The 15,989-nt window shown below is 38.6% G+C and overlaps 1 protein-coding gene across 1 annotated transcript in view; it reads right to left on the bottom strand.

Moving 5' to 3' along the window:
• Window positions 1-10,093, bottom strand: part of tbl1xr1a (TBL1X/Y related 1a) — a 41,464-nt gene extending 31,371 nt beyond the window's left edge. The window contains exon 1 of the mRNA XM_053321929.1: window positions 9,819-10,093. The gene's annotated coding sequence lies outside the window, so the exon portion shown is untranslated. The remainder of the gene's footprint in view (window positions 1-9,818) is intronic.
• Window positions 10,094-15,989: the final 5,896 nt, after the last annotated feature.

The following is a 15,989-nucleotide window of genomic DNA, read 5'->3' on the forward strand; positions in this document are numbered from 1 at the left end:
CAGACTTCACACTGATGGTGTCCGTTTGTTTGGTCAGGGTCCACGGTACACAGTATTAACCCAAATATCAAGCTGTCTATAGCTTACAGCAAGGACAGCATGCATTTTTAAGATCTTGCAATCTTTCAAAGACAATCAAGGGACTTTGCATAGATCTATATTTAGCAAACCAACAGACAGAAACAACATGTCAGGAGCTTTCATCCTAAGTGGCTCAAAGAGAATGCGCCTTGAGGGCCAGTTCCAATGACTGAGGAGAATGTGTGACCAGGAAAAGGAGGGAAATGGTGTCACGCTTTCCCGAACAGGGAGTATAGAAACACAACCTCATAGGAAGCATACACTAGAGTCAAATACCCGGAAATATGGTAGTATTTGTCACCACATACAGCACAGAAGCATAAAACATCAAACGGAATAGGAATTGGAGTCTTATAGAGAGTCAGTCAGATCTTCCCTGAACCACCGTCAATCAGTTACAGGAGATGCCCTACTCTACAAGATAAACTGGTACACAGTCATCTTCAACTAAACACCCCACAAACACAGTTGGGTCCAAAACCCAAGAGATCCTACAAGTGTAACCACTGTAACCATTGCAAAAATGTAATACAGACCAAGCCATTTAAGGATTTTACATCTCAGAAAGACTTAACCATTAATCACTTCATTAACTGTAAGACCTTGTTTGTTATTTAAAAGGCTAGAATGTCTCAGTTGCTAAAAGACGTCACTAGGACAGGCTTGTACAACACAAACATACCATTTGCACAGGGAATGTAAGCTACCCAATGGCTAGAGACTATCTGGACTTCCCTAGCAGTAACCCATCCACATTACAAGCCTTTGGCATTGACCACATCCTTCATACAAAAAGGTGACAGACAAAGGAAACCTAACCAACGAGAAGCCTTTTCAATCAGATAAGGGCCAGGTGATTCATGACATATGTTGACTCCCTGCTGAACACTTGATGCCGATGTCAAGGCCTTGTAATTGTTTTAAAAGAGAGTCTTTGACTTTTCTTATATTTCTTTTACTACCCACCAGATATTGATTTTCAATTTTTGGTGCTGTGTGCCCACCTCTTGCTCTCCCTCTCTCAAACACATAACCATAGCATCATAGCATGATGTTCCATGCCTCAGTACAATAGGTGGCAGCATGCATCTTAACACTGGTTTATACTCCGCTTGTAAAACCAAACGAGAAGACAGCTGGCCGAATCAATCCGATATCTTTTCTGAATTTTTTTTATTTTGGGTTAGGTCCTACAAGCAACCACACAATTTTGTGCAATGTGTCACTTAAAGCAATGAATAACCCAACGCTCTGCTGATGAGCAGATGGAAAACCTAATCAGCCCTTATAGCAGCAACTAACACCCTTCACCCTGACTCACACTCAAGCTGAAAATATACTTTACACATACTTTACAGAATTCTGTCATCAACTCATATATTGTGAATGTGCACGCCTACAAGTGTACACTTAATGCACAATGTGTGTATCCACCCTGCTGTCTGCTATCTATTTAGAGGTATAGACAGTGGAATTACAATACTACTCTACATGGTATAGATTTACTATACTACCAGAGCCATCTGCAACAGCACCCCTGCTGCACCAACACAGTGGTCTCATGGAAATAAATGAGACGCTTTTAACCAGTGGGTGTAAAGCAGCCTCAATGCGAAAATGGTCTGGTCTGACTTCAGTTGTACACAGTTATTAACAAGCTCTGTGCTAGTTAATTACTGGTCCACAAAGCACAAACTCTGGTACAAAAAGAAGTATCCAGCCTAGTAGGCTAGTAATAGCACTTGGAAAATAAAATTATTTTGCCCAAATGTCAATATAGTGAAAATTGCAAGTTAAAAAGTGGGTCATTCATAATGTGCTTAAAAGCATTAATAAATACAAAAGAAGAATCCTTCAATGGTTACATAACATTATAAAGGCAGATGAATCACTATAACTGAGTAGCAATTCAGTGCTCATATTGTATCCGCTTTATATTAGCTCTGACAACCTGAACTTACCTCTCTAAAATACAAATATAGCTTTGTATTACATTTAAACTGTGAACTGGGGCTTTCCCAGAGGTTGGGAAAAAGCTGCAGGGTACAAATGATCAGCCTCAGCCTCTGCAGCAGAGGGGAAGAGGGGCTGCAGGCCTGTAAACTTCAAAGCCTCGTGGGTAAAGAAGGGGAGGGCCACCAAGCACAGACGCATTCTTCACAATGTTGAACTTGACCCCTGGGGTTACCACACACACCATGTGACTGCTTGTCAACTGTGTGTGTGTGACATTGTGTGTATGTGTGTGTAATTGACCAAGGAGTGTGAACGCCTACACTATGTGTGTCCTCAGTGCTTTAAACCTGTGTGAGTGCTTAAATCGTCCTAAATTATGTAACAGTTCTACATCTCCTCTGAATTAATACATTACATTACCTAAAATACATGAAAAAGCATACAAATATACAGCAATTGTGCATGCGTTTTTGCAGGACTTTTTCTGCAATGTTAGGTTTTACTACAGCCTTCACCTCACTGTTTGCTGTGTTATCGATCACTTCTCAATCCAGCAACTGTGGTACTCTGAATTGCAATTCAGAGAGAAAACACAAGCCAAGGCCACAAAACAAAGCACAACTTTCAGTGCAAACAACTTGCATCTGACAGTCTTTCAGCATGCACAAGTACTGTACCAAGACTGAGCAACCTGTCACATAAACACACAACTCTCCTGCAGACTATCACATACAGAACTAAGTGGCTGTTATCAGTTATATATATATATATATATATATATATATATATATATATATATATATATTTTTTTTTTTTTTTTTTTTTTTTTTTTTTTTTTAAATAAAAGAATCACAATAAATTATGCACTCATGGAGGTTGACAAAATTCTCTCAAGGTTCTTTCTCTCAGCAGAAATAAATACTTCATTCTTTCTTAATCCACATCAAACTCTGTCATCTACCCGTGTTTGTGTATACAGATACATTATGTAATATGAACAGAACCACACACCTGCAGTACCAACACTACACCACCACAGCACACTGGTTCAACTGTATATATTATTATTATTATTATTATTATTATTATTATTATTATTATTATTATTATTATTATCATCATCATTATTGATTTGTTTTTTAGAAGAAGTTGTTCACAGATTATGATAATGACTATCTGACTAATGACCAACGTTAAGTACATTTTGTAGTATTGTTTCTCTAGTAAAGCCTCCCCAACGTTTTTCAACAAATACGGGATGGGATACAGTGTGGTATTTACTTGAAGAAACCATTTTTTGGACCCGTTTCAAGAATTCAATTTTGTAGTTTGGCCAACTTGTGGAATTTACATTAATTAGTGACAGATTAAATCTGCCAGCAGAAATCGGCGGTTAAAGCTTTCGGGCTCTTAAACCTGGTTTCGGATGATTAGGATTGTTAATAATGTAGGATATTATTACTAGCACGGCTCTTCATGTGGGAAAATTACCCTCATAATCCTTCAGCTCTAATACATAAACAAGCTAGTCTTGATTCTTAGGGATTTATGCAATGACCTCCCAAGACATCACGTTATCAGCACACACCAAAGGATTTTTTCCAGGACTGTATCAGAGAGGTTGTGACTTGATAGTATTTTTCTACCCTTCCCCCACAAACAGCATCACTACCATATATAACATTGTCAGTCTAGACCCAGACCTAGACTTAAGTGCAGCTTTTGACACAGTGGATCACACCTTTCTAATTGACCATCTTAAAACCTGTCATAGCGTCAACGAAACTGCACTCAGTTTTATTTTTAACTTTAAGAAATAACCTTCTCAGTCACTATAGGTGATCATTCATCCTTTACAACTCAACAACACTACATGTGGAGTACAACAAGGCTCAATTTTGGGCCTTGTTATGTTTTTTTATCTACATGCTTCAACTTGGCTAAATCATCCAACGTCACAATGTCCCTTCAATGCCAATATTACAGACATACCTTCCCCTATGGCCTGGCAACATTCTACCATTGTAGATCGTCTCAGTAATGTCAATTGTTGGATGGCACAAACATCTACTTCACCTCAATAACACAAAATCAGAAATCATATTTTTCATTCCCCAAAAGCCTGTGAGCTTTATTGGGAGTAGCCTTTGTTCCCTTGTCTGCTAATGTAAAGCACACTGCCAGAACATTTGGGAGTATTTAATTCAGATTTAAGCTTTGAACCATAGATCAGTTGTCCAGACATCCTTCCTTCAAATACGAACTATGCCTGTCATGACAACTGCTTTTATTGGACTCAGAAATAATCGCCATAACAATATTATTGTCATTTGACAATCATATTATACCACTGATATAATAATGATAATGCAGGGGACAGAGTAATTTACCTTTAATTCTTCTGCAGTCTTAACTCAGGGTGTGCACAGTGAGGAATGGAGTACACTATAGCCTCTTAGCTGTTAATGTCAATGACATGTTGAGGTCAAAAAATGATCAAGGTCATGTCCATGTATCATACAATGAGACATGATGACACATAGACATGATGATGACGATAATAACGTTATTGTACGATAAATAGATAACGTAATTATTGTGACAGGCCAAATAAGAACAATCACCGGAATTAAACAAACACTTTCACACTCAGACCTGGGAAAAAGTCTTTCACACACTTTCTTCTCCCAATCAGACACTCACCAAACTGACTGTAAATCGTGTTATATGAATAAAATTATTATTTGTATAACATCACACAATTTGAATGTAAAGTAATTTATTCAGTCAGTGATGAGTGTAACTAACAATGTGCATAGAAACTACACAAGACTCATCAGGACTACACTGTTTAAAGGCAGATCTAATACTGTATCGTGTAAACCACAAGGTAGACAGTCTGACAAATCCTGTTTGATAACTGAATCACAGGCTGGGCTTGTCTCAACACAGTATTAAGGACACAATGTGAGGTATGCATTTGGCACTATTTGGCTCATTGTGAAGATAAGGCTGAATAATGGCAAATATGAATCACTCATCTCTGCACATGTGCAGGATTCAGGCCTGTTCCATATTTGTGTTGCCTCTCTCCGGCTCATGTCAGGCCATTAACTAAGGAAGACATTTTCACTCACTGCACTTCTTGGTCCATTTTGTCTTTCCCTTTCTCAATTCAAAACACTGACAAGCGCTGGTTACATAACTGTACAACTCCACATCTCTTCCTCTGTGATTTAATAAGGCCAACTAATCAATGTGTTCTGTGTAGATAACATGACTCAGCTGCCCACTCTGTAACTAACCATATTCTGGTGTCCTGCGCTAAACATTTACTCTAGGGAAAAAAAAAGCGAGATCCGAGACTAATAAGTCCATTATATAATAACTGTGTTCACATTATATTTCAAAGGCCGTTCTGGTCACACAGAATAGCTGCTCTATACAAGGTTTGAATGTACACGTCTTGTCTTTCTCCTCAGTCTAAATGACTGAGTGAAAAGAAACGAGTGACTATTTCCAGACAGAGAAACCATATATTACCCTCACTGCCCCATTTTAAGCTCTGGTGTCAGGTACTGTAGCCGTTACAAGAAACTTTGCTTCCAGTTCAGGCAAAAAAAAATAGGCCACTGTGTGGATGACTGACCAGCTTGAGAATTAAGAAAAGGTGACCATAATCAGATTTCCAAGCATCTTTGTTTTCTAATTTGTTGTCATAATTCTGCCAATTGTATAATGTATAAGAAGGTAATTTTCACTCATTTTCCTGATCACTCTCATATATTTTCTCCTTAAACTGCCTAATTTGTGCATGCTGCACCCCCAACCCTAACCTGTTTTTACACCAACTAATGAAAAACACTGTGGCATCATGAAAGGATACAGAAGCAGGAAAATGCACTGCCAATTAACTACACAAAATCTCAACATATGTTCCTCATCTATCTGATACCTTGCAGAATAAAAGGTATTAAAAAAAGTATCACAGGGAAGGTTTGGCTATGTTTTATTTCTCTTCTCATTGTTGTTCTCTTATATACTGACTAGGGCTGAACTGTGTCATTTCAGCATTGTCATCAGGGATGTGTTCATATGCCATTATCACAATGCAATTAATGCAGTGTAATAAGGCAAATTCATCCCACCGTGGTAATGTTTAGACCCTTTGCTTTCAATGACTACAACAGATTTATTCATCTGATAGATAACGTAATTCATTCAGGTTTTATTTTTGCTCCTGCTTCCGTACATGCTGTGCCTGCACAACAAATTACCACCATCACCACAATCACAACAGAGAGCGAAGCCAACATGCATCTTCTGTGCATGTAAGAGATTTTTTGTTTTTTCAAATCTACCTTTGAATAACTAAAAGCTATGAAAGAAACCAATAAAAAAGAAGGCTTGTTGTGCTGATCAGATGTGGTCCACTTAGAACCAGAAACAAGTAGACAAATTGAATCAACACCTTTTGTGCTGTTAATAAAAAAATAGATATGATAGCTTAATAAAAGGTAGAAATTGTTATTATGTGATATTGACCTACAGTACAGTGATGTACTTAATTTGGTGTATATCTGGTAAACACATGCTAGATTTGAGGCAATCAAATCATGTAGGAGGGGGTGTGATTTTTTTTGTTTGTTTTTTTAGGATGAGGATGCTACTTGTTGTCAGTCTAGTCCGCTTAGGTGTAATTAAAGATCAGGACCAAGGCTTACATTATAGCTAGTCAGCGTAATTCAGATGAATGTAAATAACTAAAATCGAGTTACCTGCTAAAAAGGGGCTCAGGGGTGGAGGACGAGGGGAGCCAGACACATGCTGCATGAGGTGAACCAATTAATTTGCTCAGACCTCAAACAACCCGCATTACATGTGTATGTGTGACCCTGATCTTAATGCGGGTCAGCCATGATGGACACGGAACAACCTACATCAGAATGTGAATTGAGAGTTAAGTGTAAAAAGAATAAGCTCCGACAGCCCAGTGGAGAGTTGTTTTCCTCCTGTAGGACACATCAAAAGTACTGGTGGAGTAAACAATAGAATAAAGAACTGTTAACATTTGAGCAGAAACAGGTATTTATAGAGAGATACCCGTAGCCAAAAGTATCTGTTTTTTCAATACTTTACTTACTTCGTAATAACACATAATATGTAATAGCAAAGTATTACAGAGAGACAATATGTAAACCCTTTCATACATTTACATAGGATTAGCATACTAAGCTAACGGTATGGCTGCATGACTTTATATCCATACAGATACAGGCGCCTGAATTTCAGTACCGCTAGCTAACAGTACTTTTTGTATCAATACTTTACTCGCTATGTAATAACATATAATACGTAAAAGCCGAGTAGATAATGTTTAATCCATTTCGTGACTTCTTTCAGAGCGCACACACCGTCAACACAGGAGTTAAACCAGAAAAACCGGCAGCTACACCTTATTTTTATAGGTTGTAAAAGCACAGTTCGGCTATGCTACATGCTACCTATGCTAGCCGCGCTAACTAGCTACATCGCAAGCTGTTAAAATGGTACCATCACATCTCTTAGTATGCGAAGGTTGGTGCTCATGTCAGTGTTCGAGCCTCCGTGTGAGACGCTTCAGTTGGTAAATGTGTGTTTTATAACTTATTTTGGGGACACACTTCCTCAGTATTTAGTACTGCTTAAGCTAACGTGAAGCAATACTCGGCAGTACCAATGTAAGTCGGCTGCTACCATTTTAATGAGTGCAGTAGTAAACAGTAATTTATCAGTAGGCTACGTAAAAGATAATAATCCTGCGACATAACAATGGCCAATATCAGACCAATTATCTACTACAACGGGAAAAGAAGTGAGGACACACTAAAATAATAACACCAAAAACCAAGAGGGAGTGATTCTCTCTAGTAGTTTAGATGGCAATAACATGTCTCCTGAATACAAAGCAAAACTCACACTCCACCTTTGTACCAGTTTCAAATCCACTAGCATCCACTCCATATTGTATGAATTTGCTGTGTCTGAACATCCACCTCATTAACACACAGAAAAGTTTATTTTACTAGCGTTCATCAACTACAGATTAAACACGTCTGTGACCACGAATTGTACTTGTTTCAAACTGTTTGCCATGTGTCCTCGCTTGAGACATCAAGCCGACCTCAGTGCACTAGTGCAATCAAAGAGCGAGGGATGTGTTGCCTCACATCTTCTGTTAACAGTTGCACTTGAAAACACCACAAAGACTGACAGCCAGCTGACACGCACATATGCTGAGCACCTGTGTGAGAGGAAATAATGAGTAGTTTAAAAATGTATATCACTTAATGACTTTTTTTTAAAATCCACACATTTGAATGTATCTATATGTTTGAATTTGAATACATTGTCTGGTCATATGGTTGGAAAAAATGCAAATATATGAGATGTATTCAACAAGCTGAACAGGTTGAACAGCATATGATAAGGATCAACTAGTGCCTGTCAATAATCCAGTATCTCCTGGGCTCTATCATGTTGAAAAATTCAATTGTTTTCCTAGTTTTCTTTGGTAATGTGGCATATATTTGATTTAATTGACATTACATTACTGTTTATAACCATACATTAAATATAATATGCAAAAATAATGTGGACAACAGGAAATATTCAATTACAAGTGGAGGGAAACTGTGTAATCAAATGTGTTCCATGATTTAAATTTAAATGAGCGCCTAAAAATACCTTAACCCAATTAGTCTGTGAATCCCAACTCTGGCTAAACAGTCTGTATTACCAGACTTTTCCTTCCAAGCACAAGACACTGAAGGCTTATCTGGGACTGGTACATTGTGTCATTGAGTTGAGCTTCACAAGGTTGGCAAGTGGCCCTCCTGGGTGTGTGTGTGTGTGTGTGTGTGTGTGTGTGTGTGAGCGTACGCACACATTTGTATGTGAGTGTGTGTGTTGGTGTTCATCCCCTCCCCCACACCGCCCATGGCTTTGGAGCAACCAGCTGCACAGCACTCTAGTAAGCTTTGAATAAGACTGACATAAAAGGTAGTGAAATAAAATATTATAGATAATTCAATTGACAGAGGACATACCTGAAGATACTGTATCACATCAAACTGGTATTAACCACAAAGGGCCTGTAAAGCACAACACCTCAAACTGGTATGTAAAACTATGGGACTAAATTTTAACTGTGCTCAAACTACAGTGTCAGTTTTGACCTGTGACTGTTGTTACTTTCACTACTTAATATAACTTATTGTAACATTTAAGTGTTTTTCATGAGAGATACAAAGTTAACTGAGAGTAACTAAAGTATATAATAATTAATAGAATGTAGCCTTGATTTTTTTTAAAGTATTTGAATGAACAAAAATAAAATAAAAACAAAGCAGATGAGTAAAAGGTAAAGTAGTACAAAGTGCACTTCCATGCAACTTCTACCAGCATGAAATATACGTTATCTATCATATCTTTATGGCTGAGATTAAAAATCAGTAAAGTGTCTTTAATACAAAGCTAGCAGTAGTTGCAGGAAGGAAGGGCGCGCTCACCAACACAAACCACGCACGAGAACTGCCCTGCGAACACATGCACAGTGCGCGCGCGCCTACTCACGCGCTGACGCTGCCCATCCCCCACCCACGAGAGAAAATATAAAAATAAAGGTTCAAAACATCGCAATAACCCGCCCAAACCTTGTATTCACAGCCATATGCTATTATTCTATGCGAGGGTATCATTTATAACGGCAATAATAAGGTAAAAAGACGATAAACACTCACCAAAAGCTCCAAATCACACAAGGGGGGTGCCTTCTCCTCTGTGCTCCTAATATGGAATCTCCTCCTCCTCCACCAGCGTTGTTTCAAGCTCTAATTAAACCTCGAAAAAAGCGTTATAACCGCCCTCAGACCCGGCCAACCGGTGCTAGGAATCCCCAATGACCGATGTGTTTTGGATACACGGGCATATATGTTGATAAATCCCCTTAAAAATGAGCTGGATGGACAGTTGGGTCTAGATTGTAGGTTTGCTCGCTAGTAGAGAAAAGAGCCAAACGGTTCAGTAGCAGCCAACGGCTTCAGACTGAAACACAGAGCAGCTGACCTGCCAGGCGAAAATGAGGTAGGCCTGAGCTCCTCTCTGCAGGAAGCACACTCCACTCACATAAACATCAAAATGGGTGTCGCAGTATGGAAAAGGGTGGTAGGAAAGGAAAATAGGGCTGGAATTTGGCGGTAAATCTTCAAACGCTACTTAGAAATATGAACTTAAAATATTTTTTTTAACCAATGATTTTTTTAGATTCTTAGATTAATACATAGCTGTATTTTTGTATTGTAGACATATACATGCAGTCATTTTTTTGTTTATTTACTATAAATGTAACATTGTATCTTATTCTAAATTAAGGCTGGTCAAATTATTATTTCAAATTGTATTTTTGTACGTTATGTGTAAAATGTTTACATTGTGAACACTGAGTTATTACATGCAAATTAAAGTACTGTTGATGATAGGAATATACACACATATATACACACACATACATATATATATATATATATATACACACACACACACACACACACACACACACACACACACAATTGCAAGTCGTTGCCACCCTTGTAAAAGATGTGATTCTTTGCTCTATTTCGTTGCATATATATATGGCAACAGCAGTGAGTGGAAATGCTTAAAAATAAAGATGCAATGGCAGGGAGGGGACTTTAAGGTTAAAGGTTCAGTCCCGTCAAACTGTCAAACATGTCACCTCACCCCCACAGATAACTGAAACGATTTCTCAGTCATGTTATATAAAGTGGATTGTAGTTAAATGATGAGAAAAAAACCTCTGCAGCTGCTATGTGTAAAATAGATGTATAAAAGACATATAGAGTGAGATATAAGGGTCTGTGTTGCATATATTTGAATGCACTTTATGTCTGCTGATGCACTATAATTGTATGTATTTTTCATGTGGCAGCCTTTATGTCCAAGACAAATTTCCCTGTAGAGACAAATAAAGTAATCTTGAATCTTGGAGCACCCTCATTTTCTGCAGACGTAAACAATGAAAAATAGACAACTATTCATGTGTGCCTGTATGCATTAACTGAAAGCATATGCTCATCAGCATGCACACACGTGTATATACACAACAGATAAAGCCCAGCTGAAACAAACAGACACACACACACACACACACATACACACACACACACACACACACAGACAGAAAGCCCTGGGGTTGTGTATAGTGAGCTTTAGCGTGGCTGGAGCAGTAGAGTGGGGGATGGGTAATGACTGTTATACAGGGCGGGCGGCGGCGGTGGTGGTGGTGGTGGAGGAGGGGGGGCTTCAGTGTATTTCCTCAGCCTGTACTTTCAGATGCCTGGGGAGATTTGTAGAACAAGAGGGACCCTGTACAATTTTGATGGTGGCAATCATTTCACATTCCTCTCATCTGAGAAGAATGATTGAAACGATTTCACGTTGTAATGCCTGTACTTGTCTTATATTGGGGGGGATGAAATGCAAATAACCAAGTAGCAGTAAGTAATGTTGGTGCTTTTGTGGTCCATCACTGCTGAATGAATAGTGAGTAAACAGCTCCAGTGTTGCAAATTGTGAAGTGAGCCACCTCAGGGCGAAGCAGACCACTGTCAGGGTAATGACTTTCTGGGAAACCACAACACACCATCTATATGCAGCACTCAGCCACAGTGTTTTCTTCCTCTCTGTTCATTTTGCAGCAAACAAACAATTTCCACGACTACTAGGGATGAATTTTTAAATCTAAAAATAATTGCTCTTACTATACTGCTGTATTTGAACACACAGTATGATGATAATTAACATTAATATGATTGGGTTCCATGCAGCAATCCACAGGCCTACCACATTACCCTCAACTTTTTTTAGACTATAAAACATAGTTGACATAATCTCAATGGAATACTAGAACAAATAAAGGTTAGCACAGCTTACATTACAATGGTTTTGGCATGAGGCTATTGCATTTAAAGTAGTTCATGGTTGGAAAGTAATGTATTTTCAAACAAAATATAGGTGTAACATTTTAATTAGTCAAATGTAAACATGCTGGTGGGTGGATTTTTATAATTTGGACAAAGCCAGGCCAGTCATTTCCTAATGTGGTAGGGAATGCTCCCTTAGTGCAGATACATACAACACCATAGGTAGTGAACGCAGCCCCAGGCTTGACTCCTCCTCTAACCCATCTAATCAGGACTAGATCATTTAAGACACCTGGTGGTCTTTGTTCTTTCTCTTGCTCCTGCCATGGGCCCTGGTCAGAGCCAGACAGGCTGATATTGCCACCCATCTGCTAGCCCCAGTCTAGTTACGTTTAGTTTTCCTTTGAATTATTTGTTAATGTTACAAGATTTTAATTACAATTTCAAATGTCCCTGTAGTGGTGTAGTTGGTCTTCTATTTAGTCTGTCAGAAACACTAAGCTAATCACCTGCTACCTCTAGCTTCTTGTTATGAGAGTGCTGTCTATCTTTAACTTTTGGCAAGAAAGCATATTTCCCAAAACACTGAAACCACCTGAGAAACATCTATGTAGTTATCAGGTTTCTTAGAGGTTGACATGGTTATGTTTCATCAAGGCCAGTTGAGTCTAGATTGTAGGTTTGCTCACTAGTTGAGAGAAGAGCCAAACGGTTCCCTTTCTTCCTAAATGGTGGTTATGGGGGAAAGTAAGCTGATGGCTGAGGGTAAATTGAGCAAGTGGTTCAACTTAAATGTTGTATAAATACTATCATGCCAAGAAACTAATTGAGGCTCAACACTCCTTGGAGAGAGAGAGAGAAGCCAATGTCAAGAGTGGCCAATCCATCAGATCAGTGGCTAAAGACAGAGGAGGTAGAGAAGGAGCTTGTAAACCATAGCAAGAAGCCGGCTGACCAGTTTCATGGCCTTAATCCAAAGAAATGCTGTGAACTGGCATTGAAATTGGCAGAAAGAAACAACATTCCTGTTCCAACTGGAAAGAAGGGTTTAGCAGTTGGGTGGACAGGAAATTATATGACTCAATAGTTCAGCAACTTCTCTTGTGTAGTTTAAGACAGTACCTTGATAAAATAAATTATAACCTACTTCTTTAAGGTTGCGATTGGTTCAAGAATTTAATGGCACACCAGTCTCTCCTGTCTTATGCCTGATGTAACATGGACTTAAAGCTTTCATTGATGGGAAATGATCAGGCTTCTTTCCCACTGTGTGATGTCCTGGAGAAGGTACCTCAGCTGGAGAAACTGCTATATAACATATTCATTATTAGTCCCACAATGGGAATTTTCCCATTGTGGGACTAATAATGAATATGTTATATTAACAACATAAATTGTAGTATTGGTTCTTTTTATTTACTATAATGTGCTTTCTTTCTCTGTCTTTTTTTTCCAAGATGTGTCCTTGTGGTCACACTGTTTGGAAGTGGGCCTCCCAACCAATGTTGAAATATGGAATGCTTGTTGGAGACTTCATGCTTTGCAGTAATATCCTGCTGTCGGGCAACAACTACGCCAAGATCTCTCTACTGTTCAAGTATATGAATATAGGAATGGTAGACAGGTCAACGTTCTTCAGAATCCAGGACTCCTATTGTGGGAGCAACAATTCATATTTCCCTGCAACCTTGGTGAATTAAATATTGAATAGTATGTGGGGGGTTTTGATCTAAAAAGAGTCAGATGGTCAGTCTACCCCCAGATGGCTTAATTTACCCACTCACTCATATCAATTTACCCTTAACCGGAGGCAAGTTAAGCCACAGGGACACTTTTTTATCATTTGATAGACATCCTAAAATAGTTTTCATTCTATTTGTGTCTTTTTTTCCTTACCTAAAGGGCAATATTAAAAAAAACCTGGCTCTTAATACACTCTTACTTGCTAACATACAATGATTATGGTAGGATTTTTAAAAGGCATAATGTTTATCATGTTCACTGTATTAGTTTAGCACTAAATACTATACAGGTAAAGCTAATGGGAATGTTTTGCAGGTACTGGACATATTCAAATTCTGACCTGATAATGGTGGTAGATAGGGCCATGACTATGTACACCAATAGTTGTTTAGTATGTCAATAAAAACCTGATTGTGGTACAGGCCAACCAAAGTGGTTTGATCTTTAGTAGGAGGCAGACAGAGAAGTCTTGATCAGTTATCCAATGGTAGTTTATTATAAGTGCCACCATGTTACACAACCAAAAAGAAAGGAAAAATTAAACAGTTACTCATAAGCATAACTGAAATAAAGTTAAAGTAACATGTACCAGAGCAGTCTCACAGCTACTGCTTATATAGAGCCCTCCATCAGCCTGCACTCTGAGTGAAGCTGGACTATACCACTCCTCAGGTAAGTCCTGAGCCCCTCCTGAAACAGGTAAGTGACAATGAGATTATCAGTTAAACAACATTCAAATGGCATCACTTTTATACAGCCTGCCTCCATTACATCTGCAACTAAACTTAATCAAATCACAAACCCCTTAATAATTTATGCAATAATTCACCGACCACCCCTCCACATGGTCCTACCCTAGTGACATCACTAATGATATTACCAGTCTATAAATTCAGGAAGGCTGCCTCCTCCCTTTGTCTCCTGAGCACATGGTAAGTATGGTGAGTAACAAAGAAAGAGAATACTAAACTTATGACCTCAAACTAAACCAATAAACTCTAACTAACCTTAATACAAGTGTGTGTGTTTTATTTTAACCAAAAGTCTGCTGAGATGTAACTTATAACCAAATATACTGCAAAACACAAACAAACCTGAGATAGTAAGTATCTGTAAAGTTTGATTACTGACCAACTTATGGTCCAAACAACAAACAACAAGTATAATTAAATGAATAAGTTATGGTACAAATGTAGTCCATGGGGACAAATGGTGTGCTCTCACCCAATTTGTCACACTGATATTGATTAAACCTATTCTAAGTGCTGTACTGTTGCTTAGTTTGATCTGTAACAATACATTGTTTTATGAGCTGATATATTTTGTATGTAAAAGCTTGAACTTGAGGTAGGCACTGTTGCTTTAATTTCCTTCTAAAGTGTAGCGTAGTAGAGGTACAATTTACCTATTCCCATAAGCATAACTTGAAGTCATTTGAACACAATAGGAACTGTGGTAAAGGTAACAAAAGAAATGTAGGTGACAACCAAACCTATAGGATTTGCTTGATTCGATTCATTGAAAGAGTTCAACTTCAGTGTGTTTTGTGTACACGTGCACATGCAATTGTGTGAGTTTTGCAGCGCTGAGTAAAAGGAATGCGGCAAAGCTAGTTACAATGGAATGACAATTGTATCTTTCTGTCACAACCAACAAACATGGCATTCTTGTCATGCAGTTTAGCATGGAGGTCACACCAGTGAGTTTGTCTGGTTCTTTCAGTGTGTGAGACTGGAAATCTATGTTCACCGGTGAGTCACTAATTTGGCATTAAGGCCAACAGGAAACCAGGGGGGGTTCCCTTGCCAGACTCAAACTAGGGACATTGTGGTTATGTGGCATGAACTTTAACCACTTGGCTACAAGGCGCTCCAGGTAGTCACTAATTCTGTCTGCCATTTGCTGCTGGGCAAGTAGTGTAAATTTTACTGGATATATCTGTTTGCTACATTTTGTCATCTGTCCTTGTCTGTGAAAGTCCACATGGACATCTACATCCACCCCATACAGGTTGTACATGTGGATCGTACATGTTGCCTGCACATATGATCAAATCTGCGTTCCCAATGTAGGATAAACTCACCCATGAGTCTGTTTCAGAGTGTATCTAACCATATAGTGTGGGTGTACTTTTATTTAACAGTGCTCTCACCTCCCATTCCCTATAGTCTCCTCTAGTTTCTCTCTAACTAAGTGGAGAGCCCATACTTCTATATCCTACACACA

The sequence above is a fragment of the Scomber japonicus genome, chromosome 7 (genome assembly GCF_027409825.1).
Source record: "Scomber japonicus isolate fScoJap1 chromosome 7, fScoJap1.pri, whole genome shotgun sequence".
Classification (NCBI taxonomy): Eukaryota; Metazoa; Chordata; class Actinopteri; order Scombriformes; family Scombridae; genus Scomber; species Scomber japonicus.